Source organism: Amblyomma mixtum, chromosome 1, assembly GCF_055824585.1.
Source record: "Amblyomma mixtum isolate Tamu chromosome 1, ASM5582458v1, whole genome shotgun sequence".
Taxonomy (NCBI): Eukaryota; Metazoa; Arthropoda; class Arachnida; order Ixodida; family Ixodidae; genus Amblyomma; species Amblyomma mixtum.
Window position 1 is genome coordinate 61,357,020 of NC_143012.1, and position 10,887 is coordinate 61,367,906.

The window sequence follows — 10,887 nt, forward strand, 5'->3', positions numbered from 1 at the left end:
AGACATCACACAGGACATGCACACACACACACACCTACAGGTGTCTTCACCAGGACAGCTTATTTGCATTGCGCTTATGATTGAGATAAAAAACTGTAACGCGCTTTTGTGGCCATGCACCGTTCCTTCTTCATATCAACGTCCAGTGTTAACACGTGTACTTCGCCTTGAAAGTCCAGAGTCCGAATCCTAAACATCAAGGTTATTACCAATAGAAAGCTATGTTTTGGCACATATATTACCCAAGGGCGGTTACGGTAAGTCACTGGCCTACAAACAAATTACGATTCATTGATTCATGAAATATGAGTCAAATAATGAGTTGGCTTTGGGCGCCATGAGCGTTTTGCCACCGAATGCGAGATCATGCGAAGAAGCGGCACTGGCTATTCTCGTCTTCTTCGGCGGAGCGCTTGCCGCAGCCAAAGACGGAGGCGAAGTCTGGGAGGCTCCGAACCATGGCGGCGTAGTTGGTGCCCGTGTTGCACAGGAGGAGACAGTAGGTGATGAGGAAAATCTGGTCAGGAGTATAGTGCGTGTTGCACAGGAGGAGACAGTAGGTGATGAAGAAAATCTGGTCAGGAGTATAGTGCGTGTTGCACAGGAGGAGACAGTAGGTGATGAAGAAAATCTGGTCAGGAGTATAGTGCGTGTTGCACAGGAGGAGACAGTAGGTGATGAAGAAAATCTGGTCAGGAGTATAGTGCTGGGTGCTTTCCGACCAGTCCAGTATGCCCAGCAGTTCGCCCGATGTCTAGTCACTGCAGAAACGCGTGAGTCGAAGTATAAACAAGGGTACGTTTGCTCCTAGTGGCAGTGGTTCCACTTGTTACAATAAAAATACCCTTACAAAGATGAAATTTGAACGAGAGTTGACGTCTTGTTGAGCTCGAGTTGAATCAACTGGAAGCCAACATGCACTCGAAGTATTTTGAGTTCACTCAGCTGTTGCTCAAAAGAATTTCAATCGCGCTTTTCCCAATAAAATTTTAGTTGGGGATTTTGCGTTCATTTTCTAGTTGTGGTTTTACGGAACACACAAATAGTACATTCGAGCTTTGGCCGAAACGTGGAAATAGACACGTTTTAGAATCTGTCTGAGAAAGTCAAATAGGCATTGACGACAACTTCTTCTAATTATTGTTCTAAAGAAAAAAGTTTCAAGTTTCGTGAATCAGATTACTTCTCTTCTAAAGCAAAAGATGAATTTATTGATCACAAATATGGAGTTTAAAATGGAGCGTTTCTTTCCGGCCAATCGATGCAAACTCGTGACGCAAATAAAGAAAAGGGCTCAGTGATCACCAGCTGAGGGTGGATGGGGATGTAGACTACCCTCAGAGATCAGCACTCAGCAGCTAACAAGAACAGATCATGTTTGAACTATGCCTAAATGACTCTGCCCAACAGGTGTTGGCTATGCACGGACTATGTCTAACAAACTATGCTTGACAGCCAAAGAATTCGTAACAGACGTCTACAGCGGCCTACCTCGAGTCGTTCTTGTAGGCGTCCCAGAAGACGCGCAGGCTCGCCACCTGGAGCAGGTTCTCGCCTGTGACGCTGCTACACTTAAGCCTCTTGTAAAGGTGGTACTCGGCCAGCGGACTCATCCAAGACCTGCGCTGGCGTTCTTGCGTTCGGACGCCCTGCGTGTACGAGATGCGCTATAGCCGCCGCGATGGCTCAGTGGTTATGGTGCTCGGCTACGTACCCGAAAGACGCGGGTTTGATAACGGCCGCTGCGGTCGCATTTTGATGGAGGAGAAATTCGACTCCGAGCCGGAGTACCCGGGTTCGAACCCGAACGCGGCGGCCGCGTTTCGATGGAGGTGAAACGCAAGAGGCGCCCGTGTGCTGTGCGATGTCAGTGGACGTTAAAGATCCCCAGGTGGTCGAAATTGTTCCGGAAACCTCCACTACGGCACATCTGTCTCTCTTCTTTCACTCCTACCTTCCTTCCTTCCCTTACGGCGGTGGGTGGTGAAAACTTTTATTTGGTGAAAGAGTTTGGGAGCCACAGAGTGGCCTTGCTACATGGTCGGCGTCCCTAGTCCGGGACACCGCATGACGAGGCCCCGTCTCTCACCCGTTTCACCAGAGCCCTTTGGGACTCAAGCGAGGAGCATGGTTCAGGTGTCCGCCGAGATATGCGAGACAGATACTACGCCATTTCCTTTCCTCAACAACCAATTTACTTACCAGAGTGGTGAGCTTCAAGTTGTTAGTTGTCCGCTTTTCGGCGCTCGCACACATCTTGTCCTCTGGAGGAGTGACGTACGGTGACATGGTCGTTGTAGGTGACGCGGTTGTTTCTGCCTGCTTGCCCATGTCCCATGGAGAAGAGGCGCGCCGTTGGTCCTTGTCGTACGACTCGCTGTTAACCCGGCGGCTCTTTCCTGCTTTCTTCCCTTCACCTCGAGTCGCGGTGTGATCGCTACCACCGCGCCGTTGTTCCCTAAAAGACGCACCTGAGGCCAGCAAATGACAGGTCGAATGCCGCCTCGAGTGCGTAGGCTGCGCTGAGTGTGACGAGGAGAAACGGTGGGAATGCGTCGTCGATTTCGCGAAGGTGCCCATTGACTTGGCTTTTCCGGGATCCGCTTCACGACCTGGATAACAATGAGTTTTTTTTTTGCGAGGACACTTGGAATTGCGAGGACACTTTCGCAACTAAAGTGTTGAGAGGCCAAAGCCGAGAACAGTATGCCGTGACGACTTCCGGTGGATGTGACGTCACACCGTTCCCGTGGCTATATCGATACCAAAATTATACATCTTTCGGGGATGTTACGTGTTAAGTACGCTTAATTACACATTTCTCCATCTAATTTGACACAAATCCGACGCTTTTCCGACCATTCTGTGACAATTTTCACTATGCCATAACGACTTCAGGTGGATGTGACGTCACATTGTTCCCGTGGCTATATCGACGTCCGCGCTATTTCGACGCAATTTAGACATTTTTGCCTACAATTAACTAATATACAGCCATCAAACTTGGTTTCTAGGTTCATTTTTCGTCCTCTATCTGAAGCAACCATTCGTTTTCTCCTATCTTTTTTAGTTTCCGAGTTAACACGAGTTAAACGCTGCCAAAGGTGTGACACCCTCTGCTAACGGACGACAGTATGAGCCATTAAAGGTTCTCGCCTTAATAGTCAATATCCGATGAGTCGGCACATAGATAAGTGAGTTATTCGTAGCTACTGGATTTATTTCCCTTCCATTGTGCTGTGTTCTTAGCTGCTGCTCAAACGTGCGTTGGAAGACGCACCTGACTTTACTGAACAGCGAGCCGAATGCCGCCGCGGTGTGTGTACAAGCTTCGCAGACTGAAAAGGAGGCACGATGAGAAGGTGTCGTTCGAGGAACGAGCAACCGAGGTGCTTTTTTCAGGATTCATGGTGCGAACTGGACGACAATGACTTCTTTATTTTTTTTTAATCATGTCGCTCTAAATTTAATGGATGGAGACCCAGTGTGCATACAATGCCGAATTAATCAATGGCACTCTTCAGTGTAGCTAAAACACTAAAACGGAATCAACGCCGGTGATTCTTATGATCAATCCATGGAATGGCTCAACAATAGCGAAACTCTACACGGTAGGTTCGACGTACAGCCGGCCAAATCTTTAACTGGCTCGGGTGTTGCATCGCTAAATGCACCTTGTAAAAGGTTCTTTTCGGCTGCACCGCTGGAATATTCATGCTGTAATTTGACGCGTGAGATGACATTCCATGGTTCTTTTTTGTTCATATAATGTTTGAGTGGGGTACTTGCGTGTTTAGATCAAAGTGATTAGAAATATTCATCGCCTGCCACTACGAAGACCCGAAACAAGCGGCATACGAAGCAATGGTTCTGTTCCATATGGCCTCCTCCTCTGGGTAAACTACCACTCCTTTCCTGGCGGACAAGTCGTATACCCAGAGTAAGCGCAAATGCGCCACTAGAACCATTGCTGCGTATTCCGCTTGTTTCGGCTCTTCGTAGTGGCAGACGATGAATATTTATCATAACTTTGGCCTAAACACGCAAGTACTCCACTCAAACATTATATGAACAAAAAGGAACCACGAAATGCCATCTCATGTGCCAAATTGCAGCATTAATATGCCAGCGGTGTAACCGAAAAGATCCTCTTTACAAGGTGCATTTAGCGATGTAACACCTGAGCCAGTTAAAGATTTGGTCGGGTGTACCTACTCAGTATTCTGCAAATTGAACCTCACCTAACTTGAAAGGAGCTCCCATATACATAATCAGCGCAATTCAACCATCCTCTCCCGTACGCACACACACACTCGCGCCTGCAACATGCGTGTAGCAAGGACCAGAAAAACCGGCAAGACCTTTAAGACGAAGAGCACATTGAATTACTCCTGCGTCTTCTGCCTGTAGGCCCCGGCTCTCCGTTTTCGAAGAATGCCGTACAAGATCAGCTGAGAAATACAGAAGTGTCTGCTTTGACGCTTTCTTAACCAGAAGTAGGCGCTCACCTATCCAGAGGCGAACCGAATGCCAGCCATCCAAGTCTTTGCTTCTTCGTCTTCTCGCAAATTTTGCACGAGGTCAGGGGTGGGAGGGGCTCTGAGGTGGGATTGGCCGTTGTTGTTGTTGTCCTCATAAAATGGCACAGACCCACAAGGGGGATTGACCGTTAGCGGGCTTGTGACTACCAGTTTTGTAAATTGCATGCAGCAAACATGAGATGTTAGAAAAAATTTGAGCAACTCAGTTTCCGTGACAGAGGTGATGTAAAAAATTTTGAGCAAATCTGTTTCCGTGACAGAGGTGGTTGAGGGTGGTAAAGCGGCTGTTAAACCTAAATTTGTGGGAGGTGAACGCTTCACATTGCACACTTCTTTTAGGGCGCAGATTAAATAACAGGGGCGGAAATTAAACAAACTTTTCGTAAAGAATGCTTAATTGATTAGCGTTGATTTGGTCGAATTAACAGAGTGACTCCTAGCGAATAAAGAGTCATGGGCGAAAAGAGCCAGCAAGTTATGAATAAATTCGGCAGCAAATAAGTCCCGAGACAGGCGCTCGCAGATATCCGCTATGCACCCTGGCCAATCCCCCGCCGTGGGTATGTGCCATTAAGCCTAAGGACATCATCATCATCATCCCCACCTTCCCTCAGGCAATTGTTCGTTTGCAGTAGGCAACTTTCGCGACCAGAAAAAGTATGTGACCCTGCCGCTGGACCCCATTTCATCATAATCTCATTCAGATCTATGGAACGATACCATGCACCGATTTGATTCAAGGAATTGCACAAAAGCATATTGTTGAATAATATCCTCTTGATTGGAAGGCGTTTTGGTCAATTCTTATCCGTGAGCCGCCGCGGTGGCTCGGTGGTTCTGGTGCTCGGCTGCTGACCTGAAAGACGCGGGTTCGATCCCGGCCGCTGCGGTTGAATTTCTTTGGAGGAGAAATTCTAGAGGCCCGTGTACTGTGCGATGTCAGTGCACGTTAAAGAACCCCAGGTGGTCGAAATTCCCGGAGCTCTTCACTACGGCGTCTCTCATAGCCTGTGTCGCTTTGGGACGTTAAACCCCTAAACTAAACCAAACCAAACCAATTCTTATCCGTGAGATGACAATGTAGCCTCCACAATTATGTGTTCATGTGTAGGCATGATATATTTAGGATCATTTTCCAAATGAGAACCAACGGTAGCTTTTTTTGTCAATACAGGACGTATGGGTACGACTGTGATGCTCCATTGGAACTATGTAAGCGAACGGAGAACTCTTTGCGAAAACTTTCCCTCCGTCCATAGAACGTCCGGAAGGAGAGAACATGGTGCAGTTTGTGGTCGTATGACGATTGAAAAAGCCTTTAACTCACAGGCGCTATTTCACATGCGGAAATGAACTGAAAAAGAAGGGCTAAGAGTGTTGAGCAAAATTCCTTCGGCGCTCCATTATGACGCCTCAGTCGCCACATCTGTTATTGAATTGTCAGTGCGTGAGTGCAGGACTAAATGCGGCAAGTATCTTGCCTGTCCTGCGGGGTTCGTCTTCAGTGACATCCAGCTGAAGTACTTACTGGACTAGGGCATTCACTTGGAGGCGGAGCACAGATCAACTTCTTTGTAAAGTTTTTATTACGCGGCCTCTGAACTTGGTCCCTCCCTCACCTTCTAACTTCTGGATCGACAAGAAACGCCTCCTAAGACTGTTCCTGCTGATGAAGCGCTGAAACAGGCTGCCGTACACTGTGTCTCCAGCTCAAAGAAATATTCCTCTTTTCAAGATCTGACGCACTTGGAATGGGCTGTGTGAGCTTCAGTAATACTCTAAAGAAAGGAGAATGAAATAGATTAAAAAAAACATTGCTTTCTGGTCGGCGTGTTCACGCTGGCTTTTACGCTTATAAACAACTCACTGAGAGATGCTGACATATGTGCATCATGTGTAAAAATAAAATACTAGTGACTAATCAGCTCATACTTGGGCCTTTCATGTTGTCCATTGCCTTTCTGTGCTGTGTTCGAAGAAGTAGAAGAAGCAAACGTCTCTATCCGTTTGCCTCCACAACACTACACACGAACTTATGCAGGCCCACAGACAAGCACTCGCCTAGACAGGCACAGACAAGCACAAACACTCGCCTAGCTCAGTCTTTCAGGGGACATCACATACTTGGCACCCTGAAAATTCGCATACGAGCAGCGGACCCCCCACTACTACCAGCCCCGCTCTATACACACACAGCTCCTAGTAAAACCCCTCCCTCGGAACACCCACTCCACCTACATCTCGGTCCGCTCCATAGCCCGTGCAAACGCTCTCCAGAAATAATACGGTTCGGAAGTCGACGCCGTATGGGCGGACGTAGACTGTACAGGCGAAGACGTGGCAATTGCAGTGGTTGACCACACACTCCAACCTTTCGCCGCTCTTCAACTTCCCGCCACATCCACCCTGAAATCCTCGGAAGAGGCGGCAATCGTGCTTGCCCTTACACACACACTGATACCCGGTGCGTCCTTACCGACTAAAAAAATGCACTCTTAAATTTTGCACGAGGGTGAGTCCATGTGACTGCTTTCCGAATCCTCAGCTCGCCACCCCCCTCTCCTCCTACCTCCCCTCCCCCTCCACCCCATAAACCTGCCCTGCCATGTGGAGCTGATCTGGGTGCCTGTATACTCTGGGAACCCCGGCAACGAAGACACCAGTGACCACGCCCGAGGCCTTATGAACCAGGCGGCGGCGGAGTCGGGGTCGGGCTTTTCCTGGGAGCGCATGCACTCCTTAAGCAAGCTGACCCAGACATATCCCCACCCCACAAATCCCTTGACAAGTGCCACCAAATATTATGGCGCCGCCTCCAGACCCGCACCCTTCCCTCCCCTATTTCTGCCCCCGCATCCACCCTCGAGCATAAACCGCCTCAAACACCCAGTGCACCCACCCCCACGCCACTCGTCCCCACATTCTCCTTGAATGTCCTGCGGATTCTTCTCCACGGGGCCCGGAGCTCCTGACCACTTGGGAGGAATGGAAGATCCTACTGCAATCGGTGGACCCAGGCAGGCAGACGAACGCCACTGACGGGACCACGTACGTCATGGAACTCCATGAACTCATGAACGTATAGTGCAGTGGGGTCGTGCGGGGACCCAGGGACCTACGTGTCCTAAAACCACTTGGTCAATAAAGTTACTTCACTCTCTATTTTGGTGTTAAAAACAAATACTCAACTGTGAGCCGCTCGGGAATGCTGCCCCTGCCACATGGCGAGTGGTTCTTTTGATTAGATTTTTGAAATGCTTATTCCAATTTCATTTTTATAAATGTAATCTTTCTAATCCTAAATATTTCGGGTAAGCACCGCCACCTGGTGGTAAATAGGAGAAATTGTATGAGAACGGTTAGAGCGCGATTAAAAGCGTTCAAACTAAAGTAGTATTTTCCAGCAATGACGAAAAAATAATTATCCGGCACAGTGGATTAATGCTGTTTATTTGACTACGTAAGACAGCAGTTTCATCCCCTTCCTACGAAAAGCTTCCGTCGGAGCTGAGTGGCTACGTTGCTTGGGTGCTGACCCGAAAGACGCGGGTGCGGTCCGGGCCGCTGCGATCGCATTTCGATGGAGGCGAAATGCTAGAGCCGCGTGTACTGTGCGACGTCTGTGCACGTTAAAGAATCCCAGGTGGTCGAAAGTTCCAGAGCCCTTCACTATGGTGGCCCTCATAGCCTGAGTCGCTTTGGGACATTACAAACCCATAAAACCAAAGCAAAACCTTCCTACAAAAAACATTTTCTCCTTTTCTTCGTTCTTACGCCAAGACTCAAGCAGCAAGCAAATCATGCACCATTTTCCTTAGCTGCATGTTATCTTTTAGATTACATTTTTAGATGCTTGCGAGCGAGGCAAAATACTGGTTTTAAAATCTGTTAGATTAGCCTAGTGGCGAAACCAGAAGTTTGTGGTGCTGTGTGCTCTTGAATGAAAATAGCCCGCACAACTAACTCTAGTGCACGACCGGTCGAAAGTTATACCTTATTGCGAATTAAGAAAAAAAAAACAACAGTGGCTCGGTGTGCGCGGGCCGTAGCGCTTCGCTAGGCGACGAAGACGAAGAGGAGGCAGCCATTCCCAGCCGCCGTCCCAGGGCCGGGCCATGTGAACGGCGCGGGCTGCCGCCACCCGAGGACTCCTGACCAGCAGCCTGTTCCAGGTATCGCAGTATCGCGCGTGGCACACGCTTATCGAACGAAAAGGAGGTCAGCTGCGTACCAGCCATTTGTTTGCCGGCGGTTGTCGGTGGCGATGCGTTGAAGTGTAAAGGTTCCGGTGTCCATCGCTTCTGCGGCAGTGATCTGGCAGGCAATGGAGCGACAGCTTACTAACGTTCTCCACTCTACTGTACAATCTTAGCACCAATCCCCCTCTATGGGGAGTAAAAGGCGTGTAAGCTGACCTCTAGCGCACTCCCTTGAATAAAAGGGCGTGCACTAGAGGAGGATTGGTGCTGGCGCTACACTTATGTCACGGTTAGTGAGTCGTGCATCAGGCGTAGAAATTACATCTCATTAACATATGGCGTGCACACAGGTCGACGCGTTACGAAAGGCAATGAGGGGAGCCCATGTGAATGAGGGAAGATAGCGCGTTTGTGGCTATTCTAAATGTTGAAGGCACGTTCAGTCGTGCTTGCGCGGAGCTTATTTTAAAAAGCAGTATGAAAATTACGCACGCTGAAGGACTTGTTCGGTGTCTGTACCGCTTTGAAAACTAGGCCGTCTCGTTTTTTTTAACGGCCGTATGTGAGCTATCGGCCTACAACGCCATGGTCTGGTATGCTCTATTTAATGTCGCCTTCTACTTGTGCATACCTCCTTTATATTCTCCTGTGCATATGTGTTGTTGGCATTGTAGTGTGACTTGCGGTCTGTTAGTGCATCCGAAAGAAAGTGGCCGCTGGTACCATTCCGCGGCGGTCACGATAGGGGTGTCATCGTTCTCGGGCGCGATAAGTGAGTGAAGAGCAAAGCTACCCTTGCAATATTATGACAGATATACATGCAATATATGCTTATATATGACAGTCTCGTAACGTAACCCTAAAGAGAGCTGATAAATGGGGTCCAAAAGGGACCATTTCAACAAACAACGGCTCATGAGCAGGACCGGCTAAATAAGGGCGCTCTTGTCTCATATTTGCCGTTTGAGCAAAGTGAAGTGCCATGATTTCAAAAATATGGCGCAATACAAGTAGACCGCCACATAAAGCACGCGAAGCTGCAAACTATGACGAGAAATGACGTCACTACCAAGTTTGTTTTATAGGGACAGGACTACACTTATACATTAAGGGAGGGGCAAGTGACGGAATTTCACGGAGGCGCTCAATTGACTAGAGCCACTATCTCTAGTTGGGGCTCGGACATGTGATGGGAACATAAATGTGGAGCAAGGAGATGTTTTTGGGGCACGTGGTGAGTGCACTGTTGTAGCGGGGGTTCGTGGTTAGGTCGTTTGTTAAATATCATCACCTCAGATGCTTTGTATGCCCTTAAAAGGAAGGCTCAGTATTTATTCCCTTGCACTTTTGGCCTTATAAAGGGCATCAAATTACCTTGCGAGCGGGCTATCGGCGAGATTCGAGGCGTGGAATTTTTCTTGTAGGTATTCGTAGGCTATGAAAAATGTGGATCTTCTACAGACATATTTGAACAAGTTGTCTCTTTATCGGCATGCTAGCAGCCGTTGCTGCGAACCTGGGACACACTGTGATAATGCCTTTGCTAGCTTTATTTACTAACCACCACCACCATTGTGAACAGACCGTGCGAAGTGCAAGAATGACCGGCGCTTTTCGAAATAATGTGTATTTGGTACATAATGGAGGGATCGCCGATTTTGCCGTATGCTGTAAACCACCAGCACAAAGCACAACAGAGGGATGGCCAATTTCGCTTTCTATTGTAAACCACCAGCACAAAAGACAAACTTGCGAGAAGATTGATGAAGCCGTTTCATCATATAAAACGCGCTTGCCGAACGAGCTTAGAGTATTGTAAACCCACATCGCATGGCTACTTAGCCGCCCTTTCACAGATCTTGGAGGTGCGGTGGTGTGACATACGTGCACATGAAAATACAACCAAGTGCGGAAGTTATTACACAGTGAACGGCGCTGAGTGAAACGTGTGGCATGGATCAAATGGAACTTCCTAATCAACGAATTTCCCGCATTACGTAATCAGTTTTGTTTACGCGATAGCGTTTCTGGTCACATTCAGCGGACAACTCGGCATAGGTGCGTCGTGGCCGGTACGAGAGGGTCGTGACGTCACTCGCAGAACTGTGGAATGAAAAGTGCTAATAAATTTAAGAAGTGCTGATTAG

General features: G+C 48.3%; 1 pseudogene; it reads right to left on the reverse strand.

The window, feature by feature from the left end:
• Positions 1-296: 296 nt before the first annotated feature.
• On the reverse strand, positions 297-1,613 carry LOC149366450 (uncharacterized; annotated as a pseudogene).
• Positions 1,614-10,887: the final 9,274 nt, after the last annotated feature.